General features: G+C 38.1%; 1 long non-coding RNA gene across 2 annotated transcripts in view; it reads right to left on the bottom strand.

Moving 5' to 3' along the window:
* Positions 1-900: 900 nt before the first annotated feature.
* The window catches only part of LOC120528569, a 71,693-nt gene continuing 46,560 nt past the window's right edge, over positions 901-26,033 (bottom strand). For both annotated transcript variants that reach the window (XR_005633544.1, XR_005633545.1), the window contains exon 3: positions 901-1,770. This is a non-coding gene — a long non-coding RNA (uncharacterized LOC120528569). The remainder of the gene's footprint in view (positions 1,771-26,033) is intronic.

The raw sequence follows: 26,033 nt of genomic DNA, 5'->3' as shown, positions 1-26,033 counted from the left end.
CAGTTATGGTATTTGGAATACTGTAGTTTGACCATTCTGTGGACCATTCTATTGTTACAGGTTAATTACAATTAGATGCATTAAACTAATATACAATATGCGGTTAATTTTGGTGTATTTATAAAGCCACGTCAGGGATGTGGATCTGAAAAAGAAAGGGTAACCATACTGGAACAGTAGCACTGCTTTGACGCTGGGTGCTGCCAGTCTGCAAAACCAAGTGCAGAACTTGTACACAACAGGGTATGAGCTACTGAGGATATGTGTGTGGCTTTTACTTTACTTAGTTTAGGTTTTATAAATCGTGATTTCAACGTGGAAATGTTCTTACGCAACATTTTTGTGCGTACGCACTGTTTATAAATGAGGCTCCAGGAGTCATATTCCAGCCAGATAACTGTGTGTGGTGTTTCCATATTTATCACACATCTACACAGGTTTCCTATGGGTACTGTAGATACCTTCCACACACCAATGTGCAGTTAAATTGATTAATGACTCAAAATTAGGGATCTGAGTGAATAGGCCTGTAGATGGAAGTGCGTCCAATCCAGGGCCAATCCCTGTTTTGCATCAGAAGCTGCCAACATACGCTTTGACCTCCCAGAGACCCAATCCTGGAATAAGGAAAATAATGAATCTCAAATTTTACCTTTTTGTGCTTTCGGTTCGCTACAATTGTTTAACCACTGAATAATTCTACAGTAATGTTTCTTTTCACTGCAATTTGTTATTACAACAACACCCCTCTGTTATTAAATTTATAAATCACAGTCCAAAAACAGGGCTAAGACAGCGACTTTTTTTTCTGTCAAAGAAACCAAGCTGTTTGAAGCCCAAGACAAAACAGACAGGAAGTGTTATTGTGGCACTCCAAGAGCGTGAGTAACAAGTTTGAGCAGAGTCAATGACCAGAAAGTGGAGAGCACAGAGTTTCTTTTTAAATAACCCTTTTGTTATTACAACACACGGCATGCGATGAAGCAGACACAGTTTACTTCACACTACTTTACTGGGTTGTGTGTATTGTGAGGCAGCACTTTGTTTTTTTTAGCTAAGTAAGCAAATTGTGCGAATGGAGCCCAGCATGCAAGCTTGTACAGGTTGGGGCAATTAACATTATTATTTTTATTTAAAGGAATATTATATTTTTGAGTCGCAAAGTGGAAAAATGATGGTATGTTCTTTTGTTCTTATGATGGTAGATTATTCAGCCTATCAAAGTACTTTACATTGCTGCCTTGGAATTACAGGAACTTGAATTCAATACTGTCTGTGTGGGGTTTACATGATCATCCATTATCCAACCCGCTATATCCTAACTACAGGGGGTCAGCTGGAGCCAATCCCAGCCAAACAGGGCGCAAGGCAGAAAACAAACAGTTATTGGAGTTCTAGTGCAGTTAATACTTGTACTGCTGCATCACAGCAACTGAATCCTGTCTTTGAACCCCTGCCTATGTCAAGTTTTTTTATAAATACTGTAAAAGAACCGGGTAAAGAGCATGAAAAAGGTTTGGGGATGACCATCCCGTAAACTGAAAAATATTGCTGGCAAATGAAACACATCTTTACAAATCGGAGTCCAAAACAGAAATGACTACCAGAGATTGACTGGTTTCTTAAATATGGCTGAAACAGGAAGGGGATAGATCAGAGTGGCCAGAAGAGGAAATGAGGTCTTCAGTAGGTGGGTTATGAAACAGATAGGATGTCATCGGTGGGAAGGGTTGGTGGTGATGTCATTGGGAGGTGCGTTCTTCAGTGGGTCTACAAGGGGATAAAAAAAGAGAAAGAATCAGATGACAGCACCAACCCCTGGTCAAACTGAGCATTAACACCATTTGAGCTCATTAACCGTCTCCCATGCGCATGTGTATGACAATACTCTGTTTCCTCCTACATCCCAAAAATGTGCATTAAGTTAATTGGCAACTGAAAAACTGGCTAGGTAGGAGTGAGCCTGAAGGTGATGATACACAGAAAGCATTAATGAAAGAATCAGAAGTTTACTTCATGGTGGACACCAATTTAGAAAACGTAACGTGGACTAACATACAGGAACAATCTGGGGTTTAACTGACTGATTTAAAAGTTGGAGCATTTTCATTTTTTATTTTTTTTATATTTTATGTTTTTTACACTATATTTTTTTGTTTTACAAAGTTATTTTTTCTCTATTATAATAAAAAAATCCTGGGACAAGACGAGACTTTTTAGCCTGGGATGAGACGTGACTTCTTCAGAGAAATATGTTCATGTCCCGTGAGACAAGACTTTGAGAGATTTAACAGCGCCGGGAATAAAAGACAAAGAGTAGATGACAAAGTAGAACATCGTAAAGAATTCAAAAACATTGGCGCGATACACATGCAGAGCAGGTTAGAGATAATGAAAGTACTAAAATTCAAAAGTCTCAAAAAATGATAGTAAAGATCGCATTAGCGCAAACAAACGGAAATTATTACTCGGTGAAATAATCAAGCAGCGTAAAGAGATTGAATATATTGTTCGGATTTAAACTTTCAGTCGGAGACTTGTAGATTGTCTAATTCATGTTGCCATCAGGGAAAAGTAGTGTTTCTTCCTAATGATGAGGCGTATCCGTGAGTATTAAGTTTTTTTCTTTGGTTAAAGTATTTTCATAATAATGAGTCATATTAAGAAATAACATCGATAATAGTATGCAACTTCATGTGATAGTAGACTACTGTATATTAAATACATGTTTTTAACAGTACTTTACAATGCTATATAGTTAAAAATGTAGCTAAGAGGCTTGTGGTGGCTCAAAAACTTTCATAGACAGAAAATTCCAGATCAAGTGATATTAAAATGTCATCAGTTGATATCATTATTTAGTAGTGAGTTGAGGGCCTGTGAATTCAAACCTCTTAAATTTAACATTTTGGATATACCCAATGGATAGTTAAAATCTCTGTTGAACTTTCAAGCTGAAACTTACTGGCTGCTTCAAACAATGGAGATGGAGAACATGTCTGGAGCCTTGCTGAAGAATTAATGTGCCAGAGAATTATGATAATATGCAAATAATGTAGCAGTGACGTTGTTTTTACTAAGCAACACTTAAATAATTCAGTAACACTTTTCTTTAGGTACTTCAAAACTGCATCTATTACTTACTGTATTTACTCTTATGTAACAAGACTTAACAAATGCTTTTTTTGGTCTTCATAAAACTTACAAAACATCAGTAGATAGGTTATTCGTCTCTGTGCAGTGTGGCACATTGACGTGATGATAAAATTATACTTGTTAATATTAAAGGATTCTCATGTTTTATGCTAAATATATAATATCAAGATCAGTTAAGCCATCTCACATGAAGAGGGAAACAGCCTGCACTCTTCAAATGCTGTCTGTGAGCCATCAAGGTCCAATGGCCATTAAGGTTGAGAAACACTGCTCTCAGATAAATGCTGTAATCCAGTGAGACAATAATTGTCATCTTAAAATGGTTGAGGAAAAAAAACAGCAATTGCTACCTCTAATGACAAACCGCTTTTATTGATGCTGTTATTTAAACTTTATGAGCGCAGATGGATTGCCTGGGACCGTGTACTGGTTGATGGGACTGTAGTCCGCACATTGGCATTTCTGCAAGGTTGTAGATAATATGAACCAGGAAGGGGTAATATATAATAAATACTTTTCTTACTGGATCAAACACTTCCTAAATGCATCTTCTTTGAACCACACTTTGCTCCTTTCACTTTGCTTCTGAAGGAGGCCTTCATTTGCATAAACTCACATGAACCATTTCTTTGTGTGACTGACGTCAATGCTGTGCTGAAATGGGGGATGCAGTGCATTAGAATGTCCCACGTACTACAGCATTATTACTGACAAATAAGCAAGAAATAAACAAACATGTGTCAGTTAATTTTGCTTTTTTCTTCAATGTCACCAAATTTGAATCAAATCGGTCAAGGCATTTTTCAGATTTTGTGGTATTTAGCTTTTCTATTTTGGGTTTTTATTTTACCCCTTAATATTAATCTATTGAAATGTCCACTCTCAGTGGATGCCTGCTGTCCTAGATGTACCATCCTGCCCAGATCCGGTCAACGCATTAAGTGACATAGGCAGCTGACCAAGGACTCCATCTTCTGAGAGTCATCCTTTATGAAAGTTAATGGACATGCATTTTGGACACTGCGGCCCCAAACCCCCATGGCCGTAGAAGTAGGATAATAATGTCAATGGTATGTACACAAAGGAGCGTTGTTTTTGATTTTGAAGGTGTGCGTGCTACGGACACCAAGGCGAAACTCTGAAACTCCACGGTTTTTAAACTACAAAGGTAATGAGTGGACACCATTGTCCACTGGGGGTTGCTTATGAAAGTAAAAGTGTGTATGCTCTGTGCACCACGTTCATTAATGTCCACAGTTAATGCACAAAGGGGTGCCATTTGAGGTACTGAAGGGGCGCACACTACGGACAATGGGGGGACACACCCCAAAGTTTATTGAAGTCTAATAATACTGACTACCTGCAATGAACAAAGAGTTGTGACATCCGTCAACCCTGCCTAGGGCTCCAAATGAGTTTCATCTGGTACTGATCCTGACAAATTTCTGCTTTTTAGCTAAATGGGAAATAGTGTTTTTATTAATGAGTGAGTCAGTGAGCCAGTCAGTATTACATTATATATATAATATACTAGATTAGTTCCTTTTTCCTGCATTTAGCGCTTTACACTAAATTGCATCTTCCAAGTCATATTTTAATAATAATAATGAATTTTATCTAAATAGCCCCTTTCCCATGCCCATTTAAGACTTTGCAAGTTTATTTTAAATTTCTTTTTTTTGTTCCTTGTTGTCCCGATTAAAGAATGAATATTGGTTTCTAGACATTTCCGTTTACTTTTCTTTTAACATTTCGAAGTTTGTTCATTAAAGGAATTAATGTCATGTGATTTAATTCAAATAGTGTATAAATGTTGTGTGCATAGTACAATGAGAACACTTGCCATGCTTTCATGCTACGTCTGTGTAAATGCCAGGCAAAAACAGCAGCACAGTATGGGATTGTGCACTTTCCAATATTATTTTTTTTATTAATACCCCAACCATGTAGATATGGTTTGCATTTAGTTTGTGCCTAAAGCTGATGTCACATTACAAGACTTCTAATAGTGGGGTAGGTCAGACTTGCCGCTTGCAGTTGCCGATCTTGTTACAGGACCATGTCAATTTAAATGACTGAAAATTGCTGGCCATTTCACATTTGCTACCTGATTTTTGACATCCCAACTCATTCCTGTCGACCCCTTTTTGCAAAAGCAAATAACATTCTGCTTTATAAAGCCAGTTGTTTCTGCCCTTTTTTCCATTATGTTGTGGTACATTAAACACACGACATCAGACATATGAGTTTCTTTACTGTTTGTGAAGTCCAAAACACCAGCGTCCCTAACAAACGCTATTTCATGCCAATGCATGCTGCCATACTGTCAATTATGTCACTTGACTTGACTTGCCTTCCTCGTTGCTGCACTATATGAACTGTGCTTCCGGCTGAGCATTTGTTGTTTGTCAATTCTCATGTACACAGAGGCCAACCCTAGACTAGTTGGAGTGAGCTGCTGAGTAGGTCACATTAGATAAGTGGCTTCATGGAAGCCACTGACTCACTAAGATTATGTAAATGTAGACTACAACTGAAAAATCACCTGAAAAGTCACATAATTTGACCTGGCCTGACAATTATTTTAAGAGTAGCTTAATAGGCCCTTTAAAATAAATATTAAGTTAGGTATTAGATATTTTATACAGGTATAATCAAAATAATGAAAGAAAAAAGAAAGTAAAATCAATACACTGACATCCAGGGTGCTTTAAAGGTAAATAGTCAAATAGAGTTAAATTTAACAGACCTGATGTTTTTTTGGAGAAATTAGGATTGGCAAGTTTTGTAGGCTAAATGACCTTTTCTCATCAAAACAGTTTTAATGTAAAATTGTAATACAGGAAAAAGCTTTTATTCAAAGATGATTCCAGTGAAGTACAACTAGCTCAAATTTGCTGACATCATTTTTCAATGTATAATAAAGCAATTCTGCGGTGGACTGGCTGGCACCCTACCTGGGGTTTGTTTCCTGCCTTGCGCCCTGTGTTGGCTGGGATTGGCTCCAGCAGACCCCCGTGACTCCTATAGTTAGGATATAGCGGGTTGGATAATGGATGGATGGATGGATGGATAAAGCATTTGCCATATTGAATTAGCCGTTTTTAGGTTTTCTATCTTGCACTAAACAAGCAGTAGGGTGTTGTACCATGTCACCCATTATGGATGCATTGAGAAGACAAGCAAGGTTGCCTGAAGAAGAGGCTTCAGTTGCCACGAAAGCTTGCATATTGTAATCAGTTCAGTTAGCCAATAAAAGGTGTCATTTTTGCTTGACTTCTCATTACACTAAATCACATATTAAAGAGGCTTTGTTGTTGAGAGTAAAAGTGTCAACCAGAATGAAAGTAGTCAGTTTATCACTAGTAGTGATGACAGCCATATCACTGCAGAAATCAGTTTAGATGGATTAGCAAAACAATATTTATCTAAAGCTTTGTTTGGAGGTTAATTGTGTGGCAACTACGCAAACAGACAAGAAACAGTATTTACGCATATCCTATGTGAAGGCCCTACATAATCCCCCAACAGCAATACCTGAAGTGAGGCTCAAGAAGGGGAGCTTTTTTTGTGAGTGGTGCAGGGACAGCAGTGGTAAAGAGTACCGTATTTGAGCACAAACCAGAGTGTACTCCATCTGGAATAGCACCACAGGGAGAAAAGATCAGATTAATTTTTTAAATTTATTTTCCAGACTCATTTAACAGTGGCCTGAACTCTATTGTGGCAGCACATGGCTCCTTAGATGGGGTGTACATGAGAAAATCATAGATCATCTGGATTTTATCTTGGGTTGCATCTGCTGGTGTTTCAAAGTGATTAAGATGAGTTTCAATCAAAACATAGTAGGGCTGAGTAAGATTTATCAGGACCCAGAAAATATATGACATACTGTAACAATGTGAGGCTAAGAAACTGAAAAACAATTTACTTAAACTGGTAACTATTCTTAAACTGTGTCTAGTGTCTTTTATATATAACAGAAAGTATTGATTAAATTAAATGGGTGTGACACACTGGACAAGCAATGAATAATACTCAATAATCAGATGAGAATGAATATCCAGGTACTAGTCACAGTCTGTCGCTAATTGAAAATTAGATAAAATTTATTAAGGGTAGTTGTAATTAGCAGAAGGTATGCGTTTACTGTACCTGTTGATCAAAACAACTCACTAAAAGTGAAGAATGTTAAATAAAGCTGTAAAAATTATTCATCCTTTCCACTGATGTCTGTTTACTCGCATGGAGCCAGCTTTCACACAATACTAAGTGCCAAATATATTTACTACTCTCCCATGGTGGAAAAGACCTCAGCAGGTTTTGATCGTCTCGGTGATGGAGTGTTAACATAAACGTTTTTAACCTACCTCGTAAAATAAATGCCAGGGGAAGTCGTTTCCCTTGCTGTTTCTGCCAACAAAGTGAACAATCCCAGATGCCCTCAGTAGCCTAAGAGAGATTTAAATACATTCTGAGCAGTAAAACATGTTGTTTTCTTTCTGTGGAAAAGACGTTTTTTTTCATTGAATAACGTTATAGTAACTTTTCCATTTGTCCAAAAATAAGCTATCTAGCTGTGCCAGCTGTGTAAAAATTTAAGAGGTTTGAAAATTCCACAAAAACTGCTAGCCACATTAAGGTTTTAATTCAAATGGATGCTTCCCCGAATGCTCACATGACTAACGCTAACATGACTAACACTGTTTGTTTCCCGGAGTGCGATATTTACAGTGGGAGCTGCCATTGCATCAAAATCGAAAGGTTTTCAGGAATATTACTGAGCGCCAAAGTATTCTGAAAACTTCCGCTAATTACAACTAACCTTAATGAATTGTATCTCGTTTTCAATTAGTGAAAAATTAAAGATAGTATATGGATGTTTATTCCCATCTTATTATGTAATATTATTCATTGCTTGTCCAGTGTTTCCAACCCATTTAATTTAATCAATACTTTCTGTTATACAGTATATAAAAGGCAGTAGACACAGTTCAAGATTAACTACCAGTCTAATTTTAAATTTCAGAAGTTTTATCGGCACAATTTACATTCACTATAACTATCAAAGACATGAGTCGAAAATAACAATCAAACCCAGTTAATCTACTTCAGGGTCTGGGGGAGTTTATCCCAGTAGAATAGGGTGCAAGGCTGGACAGAACCCTGGAGAGGTGCCCGTCCATTACAAGGCCCATGAACGCACATAATCACGGGGTTATTAGGAGTCTTTAATCCTCCTTAGCTACATTTCTGTGGAGATGTGGGAGAAAACTAAAGCACCAGTATGAAAACTCAATCAAACCCAGAACTCCAGATCCATGAAGTAGGGCAAATGTGCACCATTTACAATATGTCTCACAGATGCGGAGTCCTGAGTTTAAATCCCAACCGGGGAGCTACATGAGTTTTTTTCTGGTTTCAGTTTAACAAAGACATGCAGGTTAGGTTGATTGTCAACTATAAATTAGCCATTGTAGTTTTTGGTGTGGGTATGTGTCATGTGAGTTTCATGTCCAATGGATATATGTTGGGTTGGTTCATGCTTTGCATGCTGCCAGTATAACAACAGTATAATTCTGCTTTATCATTCAAAAGTAATTTTGTCCTGCATACTGTTTCAGTCTAGGTTGCATGTTCTCACTGCATTTACAGTCATATGAAAAAGTTTGGGAATCCCCCTCAGCCTGCATAATAATTTACTCTACTTTCAACACAAAAGATAACTGTGGTATCTCTTTCATTTCCTAACATCTGAGTACTGGGGTGTTTTCTGAACAAATATTTTTAGTGAAGCAGTATTTAGTTGAATGAAATTAAGTCAAATATGAAAAAATGACTGTGCAAAAATGTGTTTCCCCTTGTAATTTTGCTGATTTGAATGCATGTAACTGCTCCATACTGATTTCTTGCAACATCAAATTGGTTGGATTAGCTCGTTAAGCCTTCATAGAACTTCATAGACAGGTGTGTCCAATCATGAGAAAAGGTATTTAAGGTGGTCAATTGCAAGTTGTGCTTCCATTTGACTCTCCTCTGAAGAGTGACAGCATGGGATCCTCAAAGCAAATCTCAAAAGATCTGAAAACCAAGATTGATCAGTCTCATGGTTTAAGGGAAGGCTACAAAAAGCTATCTAAGAGGTTTAAACTGTCAATTTCAACTGTAAGGAATGTAATCAGGAAATGGAAGGCCACAGGCACAGTTGCTGTTAAACCCAGCAGGTCTGGCAGGCCAAGAAAAATACAGAAGCAGCATATGCGCAGGATTGTGAGAATGGTTACAGACAACCCACAGATCACCTCCAAAGACTTGCAAGAACATCTTGCTGCAGATGGTGTATCTGTACATCGTTCTACAATTCAGCACAGTTTGCACAAAGAACATCTGTATGGCAGGGTGATGAAGAAAGAAGCCCTTTCTGCACTCACGCCACAAACAGAGTCGCTTGTTGTATGCAAATGCTCATTTAGACAAGCCAGATTCATTTTGGAACAAAGTGCTTTGGACTGATGAGAGAAAAATTGAGTTATTTGGTCATAACAAAAAGTGCTTTGCATGGTGGAAGAAAAACACCGCATTCCAAGAAAAACACCTGCTACCTACTGTAAAATTTGGTGAAGGTTCCATCATGCTGTGGGGCTGTGTGGCTAGTTCAGGGAGTGGGGCTGTTGTTAAAGTCAAGGGTCGGATGAATTCAGCCCAATATCAACAAATTCTTCAGGATAATGTTCAAGCATCAGTCACAAAGTTGAAGTTACGCAGGGGTTGGATATTCCAACAAGACAATGACCCAAAACAAAGTTCAAAATCTACAAAGGCATTCATGCAGAGGGAGAAGTACAATGTTCTGGAATGGCCATCACAGTCCCCTGACTTGAATATCATCGAAAATCTATGGAATAATTTGAAGCAGGCTGTCCATCCTCGGCAGCCATCAAATTTAGATAGATAGATAGATAGATAGATAGATAGATAGATAGATAGATAGATAGATAGATAGATAGATAGATAGATAGATAGATAGATAGATAGATACTTTATTAATCCCTAGGGGAAATTCACAAGACAAAATTTAAATTTAACTGAACTGGAGACATTTTGTATGGAAGAATAGTAAAAAATACCTCCATCCAGAATCCAGACACCCATCAAAGGCGTCTAGAGGCTGTTATGTTTTCAAAAGGAGGCCAAACTAAGTATTGATGTAATATCTCTGTTGGGATGCCCAAATTTATGCACCTGTCTAATTTTGTTATGATGCATATTTTCTGTTAATCCAATAAACTTAATGTCACTGCTGAAATACTACTGTTTCCATAAGGCATGTCATATTTTAAAAGGAAGCTGCTACTTTGAAAGCTCAGCCAATGATAAACAAAAATCCAAAGAATTAAAAAGGGTTCTCAAACTTTTTCATATGACTGTATTTGGAATTTCTTGAGCTCTTGGGTTTCCTCCAGGACTCCAAAGACGTGCAAGTTAGCTTGAATGTTCACTCTAAATCAGCCTGGTAAAAGTCCAAGGGCGTGTGTACGTTTCTGAATGTGCTCTGTGATGGACAGGAACTTCACCCAGGGTTAGTTCCTTCTTTTGTTCTCAGTGTAGCTGGGATTGTCTCCAAACCCTGTGCCCCTGTATTGGAGTAAGTAAGGAAGGCTCAGAAAACAAATAAAATGCCTGGGTAATTTGGCATAAACACTTCAGAAGAGAAGAGAAAAATAAAAAGTCTGGCTACACCAAAGGGTTGCTGTTACAAATTGAGACAGCTTTCTTCTTTTAAACTACATTTTTCTTTTACATTGTTGTGAGAAACTAGTGTGTAAGGGTTTCACACCGATAATTTAATTGCAAGGTAATATAATTTTACTTTCATTTATTAAGCATCACATCACTTTTGCTAGGGGCTTCTTTCCAGAAGGCACTATGTGTGACACCCCGGATGCTTGGCTTTAGAACCCCATGTGGTGCTCTTCACAGCGTTCATTTCTTGAATAACTTCAGCCTAGCACTCTTAGTATTTTAGGTCTTCTGGTTCACAACTCACAGCATTCCACTTCTTAACTTTGTTCACAGTTTTAGTGTCCCAGTCTTAGTAACAACACACCTTCTAATTATCAACTCCCGGTGATTCTTGTTTCGACATAACTCTTCAGTTCATTAAGATATTGACTCTCATCACAGTATCTGTGATAACACATGCTAATCTTCCGGTCCAGTTAACACCATACTTGTGGTTGTTTCCAATCCCCTTTGCCAGAAGACAATTAAGGGCGATTGGCTGGAACTAAAAAAGCAGGTGAACTTTGTCTATGGTGCTGTCCGGCCAATTTGGATGGCATAAAAGCTGATAAAAGATCATACATTCATTGACAAATTGGAAGTCAAAGCAGAAAAAACCTGCTTCTCCAAGGCCTATCAACCCAATGTATTTTACTGGCTGTCTATCTGCTGCCCAGTGACTGATAACTTATCTAGCCTCTTCTCCATTTATTTCTTTTACAGAAGTCTCCTTTTGTCTTTATTGAAAAGTGATAAAGGACTTCTTGATTCTTGCAATTAATGAATGCTATGGAATCTCAATTAAAATTCAGTCATTTTATTTAATTCTACTTTCATTCATGTAGGCACCTGGTTTTCAGTTATAGCATCTGCCACCTGGATCATCCACACCTTAAGCGTCAGAGGTAGGTTCTCAGTTTAAATAAAATTTGAATAAGCAACTGCAGCTGAGAATCATCTTTTGTGTTTCCAGGAATAATACTTCTACATACCGGAAGTTTTTAAATTCTTTCAGAGATAGCTCCTTCTTTGGGTTTGTCTGTGAAAAATATGTTTGATCAGCTTTCACATTATTAGCAAACTGGCAAGTATAAAATAGGACCTCTTTAGCCGTGCTTCAGTAATTTACCTGTTAAAGTATTTGTTGCTAAGTACACTTGGAGCCATCGTTTCTGCACATTATCCATTCATTTACTTAACTTTACTTATGCCATTTTCAGTGTCATGAAGAGCCTATCCTGGGGGCATCGGAGGCTAGGCTAACGCCAATTCATCACAGTCCTCACTCGCAAGTACACTGGCACTGTCACAACATGCCAGCGGAGAGAGCCCCCATTAATTTAATATGCATATCTTTAAGGTCAATAAAAACAGATACAGTAGATGGGATTGGCTCTGCCTCAAAGGTGTACAGAAAATAAGCAGGTCTAGAAAACTGAATGAATAGGGGAAAAAATGACAATTTTCAGTCCATTTTTTCATTTGATGTTTTTTGAAATTAAGTTAATTAATTAATTTAATTACTTTGAAATTAATAAAAACAGAAAAAAATAATATGGCTGCCCAACTAAACATAAATGGAATAAGCTGGCTTGGAAAATGAATGAATGAAAAACCAAATCTGACTCTCGTTTTCCGTCTGATGATGAGTAGCATATTTTTACTAAAGAATTGTTTTCAGATAAATTCAAGCAAACAGCTGTGATAGGCTTCACGCTTTCACTGTACATAGACACACACACACAATTTATTAATCGGTCAACCTAACATACACTCTATGATACGTTGGAGGAAAACTAGAGTACATGGAAGAAAACCTGTCCAAGCATGTGGAGAACATTCAAATTCCTCATCAAATGAGCGAAGACCAGGATCTGGGTCTACAAAATAAGCACATTCACACGCACACATGTGAATAACCTGGTTAACACAGAAAGCTGCTAATTTAAAAATCAAATTTTTCATGGGTAAACAGTCTGGAGTTCTCCTTTTGTATAATGCTCTGACATTATTAAACTGTGTAAAAAAGAGTCAAATGTCATTGTCAATCCAAAACTAATCACAATGTTGTCTGTGATAATTTTTTTATTTTTTATTATATGTTTAGTTAAATTGATAGCTTATTTATAGGTTTCTTTTAGCAGACTGCATACAGCACACTCTTTACTACTCTAAAGAGTACTCTAGCCCTGTAAAGAGACCGGTACGTGTGCTTCTTGTGTAAGACCCCAGTGCTGCTGAAATACTAATAACACAGTAAGAAAAGTATTGTATAAGTTTACTTGTTACTTAAAAAAAGCAATCAGACATCTTAACGCCCATTACTTTTAACATGGTACCCTACTGCACTAGAGATTGTGGTGTTGAGCAATGTACGTTCATCTCATCAGCATAAATTAATTGATTTCTGAAATACCGAGACAAATTCATTCAGCCAGGACAATGAATAAGGTGATCACCAGAACATTTGCCTCTGAAAATGAATTTTGCAGAAGCTTCTACCAGTGGCTGCTAGAAAGTCTTTGTGAAGTAAAAACCTGCAGTCTGGCAGAGTGCAACGTATGTGCACAGACTAAAAAAGCCGCAACAGAAACTCAGTTAAGGGTTTACATGGCCACAAAATTGGGTTAGTCACAGAGAAATCTATGTCTGTTAACCAGGTGTTTCAGAGACCAATAACCTGGTTTCTCTAACAGGAATAAGGGTATACATGGCACTTTAGAAGTGTTTTCTGTGAATAATCAGTTAATTGAGGCACATGTAAATGCGTATAATGAAAAAACACACTTTAAAATTATAGTTTTTATTTATATAGAGCAAACTCTATGCACTATGACCTGTAGGGGGGCGTTCCAGCACCCCAAACACCCAGACACAACTAAATCACACATTCACATGATTACATTGAGCAAAATACCTTTTACAGGTTCTTCTGTCAGTCGGTAAAATCACTCTCCCTGTCACAATTCCTTTTCTTTCCTCCACTCTCCTCCAGGAAATCCTTGTCCACCACCTTCTGGCTTCAACTCCCTAATGGACTGGGTGCATCAGGGTGTGCTTCTGGTACAACAAGAACAAAACATGGAAGCTCGCCCTGGTCATGTGGAATCTCTCCATGACAGGGAACCCTGCCTAGCAGCATGTCAGGACTTTGTAACATAAGTTTAATATGTCACTGTCCTCTGTACAAAAATATTTTATAAATCTATTTTTCTTTCTACTCACATGTACAGCTAACACAAAGCCAGATTTAGCATCATATAAGAGTTAACCATATAAGAACTGCTAGGCAAGCATAAGAAGACAAGACATGGACAACTGCTAAATGGGCATAGTATACTATTTTTGTGTGTCAAAGTCTGCATGAAACTGTATCCCCTTTTCCTTGTTTGGAATGGCATAATTCAACTGGGGCCTGCAGATGAAGAAAGAGTATAAACCCTTGGAACATTGCCCGGCACACCTTTGAAGCCAATGGACGGATGGGAGATAACATCATCCGATCCAGAAACTCCTTCCAATGCAGCAATGAAAATGGCAAAAAAAAGCCTTCAGATGAAAAAGCTGCTATTTCTCCTATGTGATTTCTTACCGCCGTATCACTAAGGGAGAGGTATTACCTTTTTATATTATATCTTTATAGTTACAGGTTACGTAACACACCACAATTAAAAAAGAACTCATTCCAACAATGGAGCTAGCGACCCCTGCTGGATACAGTTCTGAACAGGGCTGCCCACCAAAACTACAACGTACATACAGCCCTGCAGGTGTCTAAACAGGAGCCATACTAATGGGATACTGCCACCCAGTTAACAGGGAAAACACATGGCCCCAGAATGAACTGTCCTCTGTCCTTCCCTTATAATGGCTTCCCGACCAGGAAAATACCACTAATCAATGCCTGTCCATCCATCTCCTTCTTTTATAAAGACTTCCCAGCCCAGTAAGAAACCATTTATTCTAGTCAGGATATTAGCCAAGCTGCGTCATCTATGACAGCGCACACATTGAAACAGTACTGAAGCAGGAGTTTCAGATTGTCCATTATTACATTTTATCATTGATTTTAAAAGCTTGTTGTTTGTTTTTAAAGCCTTACATGGTCTCACTCCAACATATTTCTGTGACCTCCTTCACCCCTATGTGCCACCAAGAGCACTGAGGTCATCTGGACGACTGCTCGTTTTAGTGCCAAGATCTTGGCTGAAGTCAAGAGGAGACCAAGCTGCTTTTTCAGTTGTTGCTCCTAGGCTTTGGAATGACTTACCACTGTAAATCAGGTCTTCATCCTCGATCGAGGTTTATAAAAGTCGGCTTAAGACCTACTTGTTTTCTTCTGTCTTTCATTGTGTATGATGGGATTGTGGTGGATGTTACAATTGGTTGTTTTATTAATCTGCTTTTGCATGATTGTTTCTATTGTGTTTATTTTAATGCTTTTTTGTACAGCACTTTAACACAACCTCTGTTGTTTTAAATGTGCTTTCATAAATAAAATAATCTAATCTAATCTTATTAAAACCTTTATTTATTTTGAATTTCCCATGTCTTAGTATTAGATTATTATGTCAGCTCAGTAAATTAATCAAAGAATGAATAAAAACAGACCAGTTTTGTCTAATCTTAAATATATTTTACAAGAGAACAGTAAATTGCAAATGTAGTTGTTTTTTGTATGTTGTAAGCATGCAAAGCACAATACGGCCATACAATAAAAAATGAAATGCATTTCAAAGATACTGTATCTTTAGACATACCTGCCTTCCTTGCTTAGTCCCATTCATATTTGCATACAACCCATTTATCATATGACACATTTATCATCCTTTCCTGCTCTTCCAACAAATCTTCACCCTTTTGTCAAATTCTTTACTGCTTGAAACAGTGATGCCTTTCAGTCCTGACTTTTAGTTACAGTCATATACTGTTTCTAGGACTGAAATTTCATTTTATCTTTTCTACTTCTGAGCCTGCTCTGCTTTAGCAAAACATGCCGGGGATTTTTCTTCCTTCACGCTTTTCCAGATTTTTGAAAGATCCATTCATTAAAACAGAAAACAGATGTTTAAATATATTTGTGAATCTTTTCTATCAACTTGCAATACATCTGTGGCTCCTTAAAATAATTTCATGAATAGTACCGGATACTCAATATTTCAGATTTTGTGAACCATTTTCCATTTCAGATAGAATCAAAAGGGATTCTAAATTGGAATGTAAAATAATGTAAAATAAAAATGTAGAAAGTGGCATTCATACAATATGTAAAGACAAATTAACATTTAGTGAGATCCCAAAAGGAATTATAATGTATCTTAAAACGAATTATAGATAAAGTATCTGATAATATGACTATTGTAAAACACTAAACACTGAACTCATATCCTCAGAATTACTGCATACAAACATAGATTGGAACTGTTTCAGAACTGAAAGTCTGCCATATCTTCTTTATTTAAACATGTGCAAGCAACGTTCACGCTCCCTGCCACTTCAGGCTGACAGTTAGATCGGCTTGTATTTGCATTTGGAGTCTACAGGATGAGTGGCTCAATACTCTCTGCTATTGCCCTGCATCTACAAAGATCTACATCCATTTTTTTCAAATACCTGAGCTCTCCAACACAGATATTCATATTATATTAAGTGGAAAATGCAAAGTGGTTGGTGAATGTATATGTCCCGAAACTGTATGATGTCCCATCCAGGGTGGGTTTCTTTTCTACAGAACAAGGAAAATACATTTTCAGAAACCAAATTGATAAATAGGGGTTGCACGGTTGCGCAGTGGTAGCTCTGCTGCCTCGTATCAAAGAGACCTGGGTTTGCTTCCTGGGTCCTCTCTGCGTGTAGTTTGTATGTTCTCCTGATGTCTGCATGGGTTTCCTCCCACAGTCCAAAGACATGCAGGTTAGGTGCATTGGCGATCCTAAATTGTCCCTAGTGTGTGCTTGGTGTGTGTGTGTGTGTGTCCTGCGGTGGGCTGGCATCCTGCCCAGAATTTGTTCCTGCCTTGCGCCCTGTGTTGGCTGGGATTGGCTCCAGCAGATCCCCGTGACCCTGTGTTAGGATATAGCGGGTTGGATAATGGATGGATGTATGGATGGATGGAAACTGATAAATAATTTTAAGGGATGTTGCCTTGTGAATCACTTTGTACAACTTTCACATGAAAAGAGTAAGAAAATATCAATGTAAACCCTGTCATCTCTGAAATCCGCTGTAGGGCAGCAAGTTCTTTAAGTTTCCATGTAAATTAGCCCCACATACAGTGTCCTTAAACTTAACTTCCCACTTATGACATAACTTACATATATATAAACTGCTCAAAAAAATTAAAGGAACACTTTGAAAACACATCAGATCTCAATGGGAAAAAAATCCTGCTGGATATCTCTACTGATATGGACTGGGTAATGTGTTAGGAACGAAAGGATGGCACATCATTTGATGGAAACGAAAATTATCAACCTACAGAGGGCTGAATTCAAAGACACCCTGAAAATTTAAAATGAAAAAATGATGCAGCAGGCTAATCCATTTTGCTGAAATTTCATTGAAGCAACTCAAAATCGTACCCAGTACTTTGTATGGCTTCCATGTGCTTGAATGCATGCCCCTAATGTCCTAAGAGATCTCCTCCTAGATCTGGACCAGGGCATCACTGAGCTCCTGGGCAGTCTGAGGTGCAACCTGGCAGTGTCGGATGGACCGAAACATAATGTCCAAGAGGTGTTCTATTGGATTTAGGTCAGGCGAGTGTGGGGGCCAGTCAATGGTATCAATTCCTTCATCCTCCAGGAACTGCCTGCATACTCTTGCCACATGAGGCCGGGTATTGTCATACACCAGAAGGAACCCAGGACCCACTGCATCAGCATAGGGTTTGAAAATGGGTCCAAGGATTTCATTCCAATATATAATGGCAGTCAAGGTGCCGTTGTCTAGCCTGTAGAGGTATGTGCGTCCCTCCATCACCTACCCACCACCAAACCAGTCATGCTGAACGATGTTATAGGTAGCATAATGTTCTAATGGCTTCTCCCGACCCTTTCACGTCTGTCACATGTACTCAGGGTGAACCTGCTCTCATCTGTGAAAAGCGCAGGGCACCAGTGGTGGACCTGCCAATTCTGGTATTCTATGGCAAATGCCAATCGAGCTCCACGGTGCTGGGCAGTGAGCACATGGCCCACTAGAGGACGCTGGGCTCTCAGGCCACCCTCATGAAGCCTGTTTCTGATTGTTTGGTCAGAGACATTCACACCAGTGGCCTGCTGGAGGTCATTTTGTAGACTCTGGCCGTGCTCATCCTGTTCCTCCTTGCCCAAAGGAGCAAATACCGGTACTGCTGATGGGTTAAGGGCCTTCTACGGCCCAGTCCAGCTCTCCTAGAGTAACTGCTTGTCTCCTGAAATCTCCTCCACACCCTTGAGACTGTGCTGGGAGACGCAGCAAACTTTCTGGCAATGACACGTGTTGATTTTTTGTAGCAGTATAAATATGTCAAACTCAATGAAAAGGAAATCAAAGATTCAAGAACAAAAATCTGTTAACTTTATGCACATGAAAAATATTAACTGCAATGGAATATTTATTTTCAAAAATATAAATATATACAGAATTTAAAAAAATGCAAATTACAATATCTACAATCACAAAGATTTTTGCACAAACATCCCTCTGGCACCCCACAAAGTGAGTTCACCCTCAATTTCCAATGATATTTGCACTGGCCCCTTCACTTGTGTGTAATCAAGCCAAGTAACAAAAAAAAAAAAAAACAAAATAGAAAAACAAAACAAAACAGACCTTCCTGAATGGTGCCTCACGTATATTCGATTGCTCCAATCTGGTTTACCCATCTCTTTAACCTCCATCATGTGTCTCTATTTCATCGTCAGAGCACCACACTCTCTGGTGGTCAGCACCAGCATCCTAGACTCATGAAATACCTTTTTCGTAAAATGGTAAGCCTTTGTATCCTTCTATCTCTCTGTAACTAGACTCTTGACTCAACACCTGTTTGTTAACTTATGCTGGGTCTCCTCATCTCTGCACATCTCTTTTAAACCTCTGCAGAACACGTCTTTTGTTTGTTCGGTCAACTAGACTGCCCACCAAATGATTTCCATTCCTTTGAGCCACTTATTCTATGAAACTGCACTGTACTTTCTGTTGGCCTGATTTTTTCAGTTTGCAGTTTGGATTTTTTTTTCTGTTTTTCCCAGTTGGTCTGTCTGCTCTTCATGTTGCCTCCCCCCACTCTCCTCTTTTAGGTTTCATCCCCACTCCCTGTTACCACCCTAATCTGAGTGGGATAAACCAGTCAGGAGGCACAAGTAGCCATCAGGCTAGGCTTTACACTCTCATGTGCTGCCTAGTTACACTTCTTTCCAGCCATTCTTCTTTTTCCCTTTTTGAATTAACTTTAGCAAAATCTACATCAGGATACAAAATCTAAATATTTTACCTATAGGACATCAAAAACCTGATTAAAATAAATACATAAATATGCTTAAAATTAAGAGCTATGGCATGACAAGTGTTTTTTGTTTAAAATTCTGTGCAGTGTACCATCCCAAAATTTTTCATGACATTATGATATACAATTGATCAGTCAATTCCTGGTGATACAGGTGATACACTTCATGTGCTTCTACATAATGGTAAAAAAACAGGTGCTTTGCATACGAAAAAGGTGGAACCAGGAAATGTGAACAAAAACAAAATTACTGCATTAATGTTAAATGCAAGTAAAAAAGATTCATCTTCCTTTATCGTTCAATGACAAGTCCTGAAATGGACCACAGATGGATTAGTTTGATTTCTAAGGGTTTCAGATCTCCTGTGTTGCATTGATAAAATCCTCACTACTTTAAAAATGCATGTTAGGCTTCAGGGAACAATCATACTAATCAGCAATTGTCTTTTGTATGAGTTTGGACTAGGTTTTCCTAAACTAATTTTGGTTATTCATTCATTCATCAATTTATTTGCTGAACTGAACCATTCCAGTACACAATCAAGGAGACCAGAGCCAATCTCAGAAGCAGCAGGTGAAAAGCAGAAATCCACCCTGGATGGGGTACCAGTCGATCACTCCCAGTCCGCATAGTCACTCACACAGAGCCTCTTCAGAGTCACCTAACCTGCATATCTTTATAATGTGGGGAATGATTTAAACTAAAAACTTATATTAAAATAGGCATTCATTTCTGTATTGTAACAGTTACTGTTTGGGAAATTCCAATCATCTTTACCTAGATTCCATTACAAAGTTGTGCCTTTCTAATTCTATGTCTATGTACAAGTTTACTGCTGAGACTTATAATCACTTTATTTTAATCCTTTACATTGTCAGGCTATAAACCTTCCCCCTAGTCAAGTCACTGTCGGCATGGGGCTTTCATGTATCTGTGTTAATTTCCTTTTGGTATTCTAGCTTTCCTGCCAAAGAAGAGTGTGTTAGGTCAATTTATGATCAATAACTGGACTGGTCCTTCATCTAGGGCTGAACTAAGTCCAGGGCACTCCTAAAACTGAATTGGATGAGTTTCATAAATTTAGTGATGCGTAATGTCAGCATAGGTGTGAAAAATTGAAATACCAGAAACAAGGTTAACAGTTTCTTCCCAGAAAATGTCATCATCTTGCAGGTACTTTCTACTTGGAAGCATGTATATAGGTCCTGTTAACACTTGAGGCTTTTAACATGCTGCACATGCATTGTGGGTAAATTGTGGTCCAAAGAGATTAAAACAGCTCAGCCACTGAAGATGCTCCTTTTACACTAAAAACATATTTCTTAACAGACTGACAGCATGCCAGTGTTGCAAGATTCAATGAGATTGCCAGACACACCTAAAGCACATGTAGAAAACCACTGGCTTTATTAGCAGAAACAGAATAAATAGCACTGTATCTTTGTCGGGCTTTGTATGAATTGTAATACTCTGTTTTGAAACAAACATTATGGCCTGTCGTTGAGGTGACACTGCAAGTCAAGAAGGTTTTGGCTCAGTTCTCACAAATTACACATGCCATCACCTTTCCTGCTAGTATGCCAGGTCATAGAATAAATCCATAAATTCTTTCATGCTAATCAACACTTGGTAAACAATGTGTGTATATGTGAAGTGTATGTTGACAAAGATGAGAAAAAGAGCCACAAAAAAGGTGTGGGGCAGCCACCCATATAATTGTTCCTGGCTGCAAAATAATTGAATTTAATGTACAGTTGTGTTCAGGTTCGAGTCCAAAACAGAGCTGTCTTGATGAGGCAAAGATGCCGGTTTTAAGGGACAGTAGAGGAAGTGATGTCATCAGGGCCTAACCAGAAGCGATGTCATCAGGGTGGGAAACGGAAGTGATGTCAGCGGGACCAGGCGGTATTTCTCAGTGGAAAGAGAGAAAGGATCACACTCTGCCACCCCTTGGTCTGGCGTGGAATTACCCTCATTCCGGCCCTTTTGCTGCCTCCCACGCGTACGCGTGTGACAATGTAAAGTCTCTTGGGATGATGTTCATTTTCTTAGCCATCTTTCTCTCCAATTTAGCATCGCAGAGAGTAGGATAGTAAGCATGTAGGTTGCCCAGACAATCAACTGTTGCAGAAGAGGAGTTCCAGACAGACAAGGAAAAAAGCAGTCATTGCCTATTAGCAATTTAGCTAGTAACACAGAAAAAAGAAAGCATATAACAGTTTTGTGTTGGATGAAAAGTGACAGAGACAGGCTTATGTGACATAACCATTCTGCAGCTGGACAAAGAAAAGCACAGCCATCAAGATACTTGGTTAGCTGGACAAAAACATGATGCCTCTGCCGCCTTTTATAGTCAACAAAAACAACACTGTTTGATTTAGAACAACAAAACAGATCTGCTGCTCAAAGCAAAGTGACTGTTTGAAAATGGATGTTTCAGGCACTGTTCAGGGAGATGCAGACAGCATTACAGAAACTATACTCACCAAGACACAGAAGGCTTCCATTACTTGTCAGTGATAGACATGTTGTCCACAGAAGCAAAACAGCTGCTAAGTTTTTTCATGAAAAAGTTGCAGAGATAAAACTTTGTGTTTTGAGGTGTGAAACATAGGAATTGTCGCAAAATAGGTGAAGGTCTGACATGAATTAGTGTGGAAAAATTTTCATCAACACCAAAAAATTAAGCAAAAATTGTTGTCCAAAGTCTCATCACAGTTGAAATTAAACTAAAACCTTTATTTCTATGTTTTTCCTGATTTACAAAAACTTTTATCAAAACCAAGATATTGTGTTAAATTGAATTTGAAGATCTTTTTCCAGTCAATACCTACGTAAACCTTTTTTTGCTTATGTTTTTGAGTTGTCTTAGCCTTATGTTATTGCTGGTCATTTTATTAGTTGCACACTAGCAGTTGCACACTTACATTTGTTTTATTTGCAGGGCATTGTTACACTTTTGTCTACTTTTGGCACTCGGCTAATAATGGGTGTCACTGATGTGAACAACATGGAAACCCATGAAAAATAACAAGAAAACTTTAAAACAAACAAAATAACATTGGCAATAATTCTAAGCTTTATCTAAACTAAACTCTGCCTCAGTTTTGACCATTCTCTTATACTTTGACTTGAGGGTTCGCCCCCTGCTCGCTTTACTCGCCAACCTTCCCAGCCTGCGCTACGCACCAGCCACATGCATCTCTGCCACTCGTGTTGTGAAGAGGGAGGCTGAACGTACCCAAGGAAATGCGGTCACTCCTCCGAAACCCCGTCTTAAACAGTGATACAATGGGAAACAAATACAGTTTTTTTTTACCTCCTCTTTGCTCGATCAGCTGCTGGCTTGCTGCTGCTGTCCTGTGTGATCTGAATCTCACGCTGCGCTTCGAACATTTAAAAGCCTGTACAGCAGCTGTCCTACTCTTTGCCTTTTATTTCCAGCCCCGAGAGTGGTTAAATCTCTTGGCACAAAGTCTTGTCTCGCGGGATGTGAGTTCTTGATATTTTTTAGCTTATAATTTATAAACGGAATAAGAAAATGAAAATCTAGCAACATCACATTGAAGTTCGATAAACTCTGAAAAGAATGATACCAAACATATATGCAGTGGAACCTCGGGTCACAACCGTAATTCATTCCAAAACTCGTGACCCAAAGTAATTTCCCCCATAGGATTGTATGTAAATACAATTAATCCATTCCGGACCGTACAAGCTGTATGTAAATATATATTTTTTAAAGATTTTTAAGCACAAAAATAGTTAATTATACCATAGAATGCACAGTGTAATAGTAAACTAAATGTAAAAATATTTAATAACACTGAGAAAACCTTGAACAGAGAAAACTAACATTGCAGGAGTTCACGCTATAGCCTTACAAACCGCTTTCTGTAAACACTTTTTTTAATGAGTTTTAAGCACAGGGAAAAAAATTAACATTTGAAAAATCCATAATTTATACAAAAACTAACCATAAACAACCAAGAAAACTAACCTTGCATGAGTCGAGTTCTGACATGAAGGAAGTGAGGAGGAACTGGGTGGAAAGGAGATTACAGTTTTGAGGTTAAGTCTGTGGTGATGCGGGTTCGCTGCATGCTCCCATCTCACTTCTGGGAGCCCTTAAACCCGTCACCGTCGGTAATGTTACCGATGAGCACGACAGTGAGGCACTACTATACAATGGAGCAATCGGATGGTGCAAAAAGTGCCAAGTGCTTTTATTAAAATCAACAAAACAACAATCAAAAACAAAGTCCAAATTAAATAAAGTGCAATGCTTTCAGAATCCTTCAATAAATAAATGATCCCATAAAAACAGAAGTAAAGTGAAGGTTAAAATCCAATATAAAAAGCCTTCATTAAATACAACGAAATTAAAACAATGCTTGAAGCAGTCTCTTTAAAAACAAGCCCGGTGCATTCTCTAACTGCCTTCTCGGCCTTATTATCTTCTTTAACTGCCTTCTCGCGCTCTCGCTCTCTCTCGCTCGCTCTCTTAAACTCTCTCTCTCTCTCTCTCTCTCGCTCGCTCTCTTAAACTCTCTCTCTCTCTCTCTCTCTCTCTCTCTCTCACTCACTCGCTGCACAGGGAATGCACAGGGACAGACTGAACACGTGCGGAAATCATTGCCGCGTACGAGCTGGAAGGGAAGCTGGCTTGTTCGTCACCCGAGTGTGTGGTCGTGAACAGATGCAAAAGCTTGGCGAACGTTTTGGTTGTAACCAAGATGTTTGTGACCCAAGGTTCCACTGTATGTTGGTTTTAAAATAAGCCTGATTTAAAGCGTGACAGAAAACGTGACATAAAAATGTCACCGTTGCACTTTTGCCTCATTATCATACCTCATTCAATACTCATATTCCATTTATTACAGTAAAAGGAGACATTTCTCTTTCAGAACTTTTAAATCTAAAGAATAAATTACAGTATGTGGCACACATAACTTACAGCAGAAGTTGCAAAATTGAACTACATTTCAACTTTTGTCAAATTAGTAACCACAACATCATTATTCTTTAGTCAACACCCTTGTAGTATAGGCAATGGCAAACTGAAGGTTATGCATTTTCCTTTTAGAGTACATTTGTTCTGACACCTTTGATGGTGTGCAGGAAGAAGAACTGGGATATAAAATGTAGTGTAAAACAAAGTAGAAAATAATCAAGTCTATCGATTGTCTTGCCAAAGAAGATACTCAGAAAATCAAAGCTGTGGAACAGAACTTAAAGCAGTAAGCTAAAAAACAAGGTCAAGGTCCATATATTTTTATTATCACATGTACAATGTACAGCAAAACTCTTCTTTGCAGACACAATAATCAACATTAAAATCAGTCTAAAAAGATACAGCTCAAACTTAAATCTAATATTACTAATAATCTTAGTAAATAATACTACACAACAACACTACATACACTAGAATCACAGAAGATGTGGCACTTAATTCTTTCAGATGACTGCAGACAGCTCATCACATATGACAGTTGAGCGGCATTATTACCTGCAGACAGGAACTATTAAATCTCACAGTTCAAATGTTAACAGTTATGAGGCACCTGCCTGATGGAATGAGGGAGAAAAGCATTTGTGCATAGTGAATGGGGTCCGTTATGATTTGTTTTTCGTTATTAGTTTTGCCTTTCCCAGCACTTATACTATAGTTTAAAAGGAAAAAAATTTGAAATAATCATAAACTTATACAAGCCATGACGCGTCCAATGCAGACCTTTATACCTATGACTCCGTGATGTCACATATTGCATACTAATGGTTGACCCTGCCTAGCAAAAAAAAAAACAAACAGCACAAAATAGCGGCACCATAACAAAAGAAAAAATCGGGAGTGTGCTCCCCTTGTCTTTCTCATATACCGAAATGGAGGAAAAGGTCATCAGAACCAGTTTCAGTTTTGCAGTATTTCTCAAATATCATCATAACAAATTGATAATATGGATACATGATCAATTATCTCTATTTATAATCAAACTTTATATTAAAATGACATTTTCACACTTAGGAAGGTCGAAAACAGTGGTGGAATTTTTTCATGATTACATATTCATTACCTAGATTACGTGCAAAGTAAAAACAGTTATAGTCACCTAAAAACACAGAAAAAGTTTTTGCATTATATTAAATTTGTTGTAATAAATTGCTAAAGGTAAAACTGCATTTAGCTATGTTTAATTATGATAAAGATGCTGGAAATAAAAAAAAAATCATAAAATTAAATGTTTTGCCAGAAACATAACAGGGACATAGTAGCTTATTGTTCCTATTACATCTTTATATTTACATAGCATGTTCAATGTTTACACATTATTGTTAAACTGATGAAGTATAAATTAAAATAAAATTAATAGTAATAGTTACTGAAAGAATATGCGTTATATTGAATACAGTTTTTAATATCGTTTACACATTTATATTTCCATGATACAAAAAATTCTGGTAGGTGTTTAATTAAAGTACCATTTCTGGTTTCTCAATTTTTCTCAAATTTCATATCTTCTGTGGCGGGCGGCTGGGGGCTGTGCCCAGCCGGGATGCCTAGAAGGACCGGGAGATGGTCTACGCCTCCTCCGGACCACGAGAGGG

The sequence above is a fragment of the Polypterus senegalus genome, chromosome 4 (genome assembly GCF_016835505.1).
Source record: "Polypterus senegalus isolate Bchr_013 chromosome 4, ASM1683550v1, whole genome shotgun sequence".
In the NCBI taxonomy this organism is placed as follows: Eukaryota; Metazoa; Chordata; class Cladistia; order Polypteriformes; family Polypteridae; genus Polypterus; species Polypterus senegalus.
Note: the sequence above shows the minus strand (reverse complement) of the source record. Positions and strands in the feature narration are given on the sequence as shown.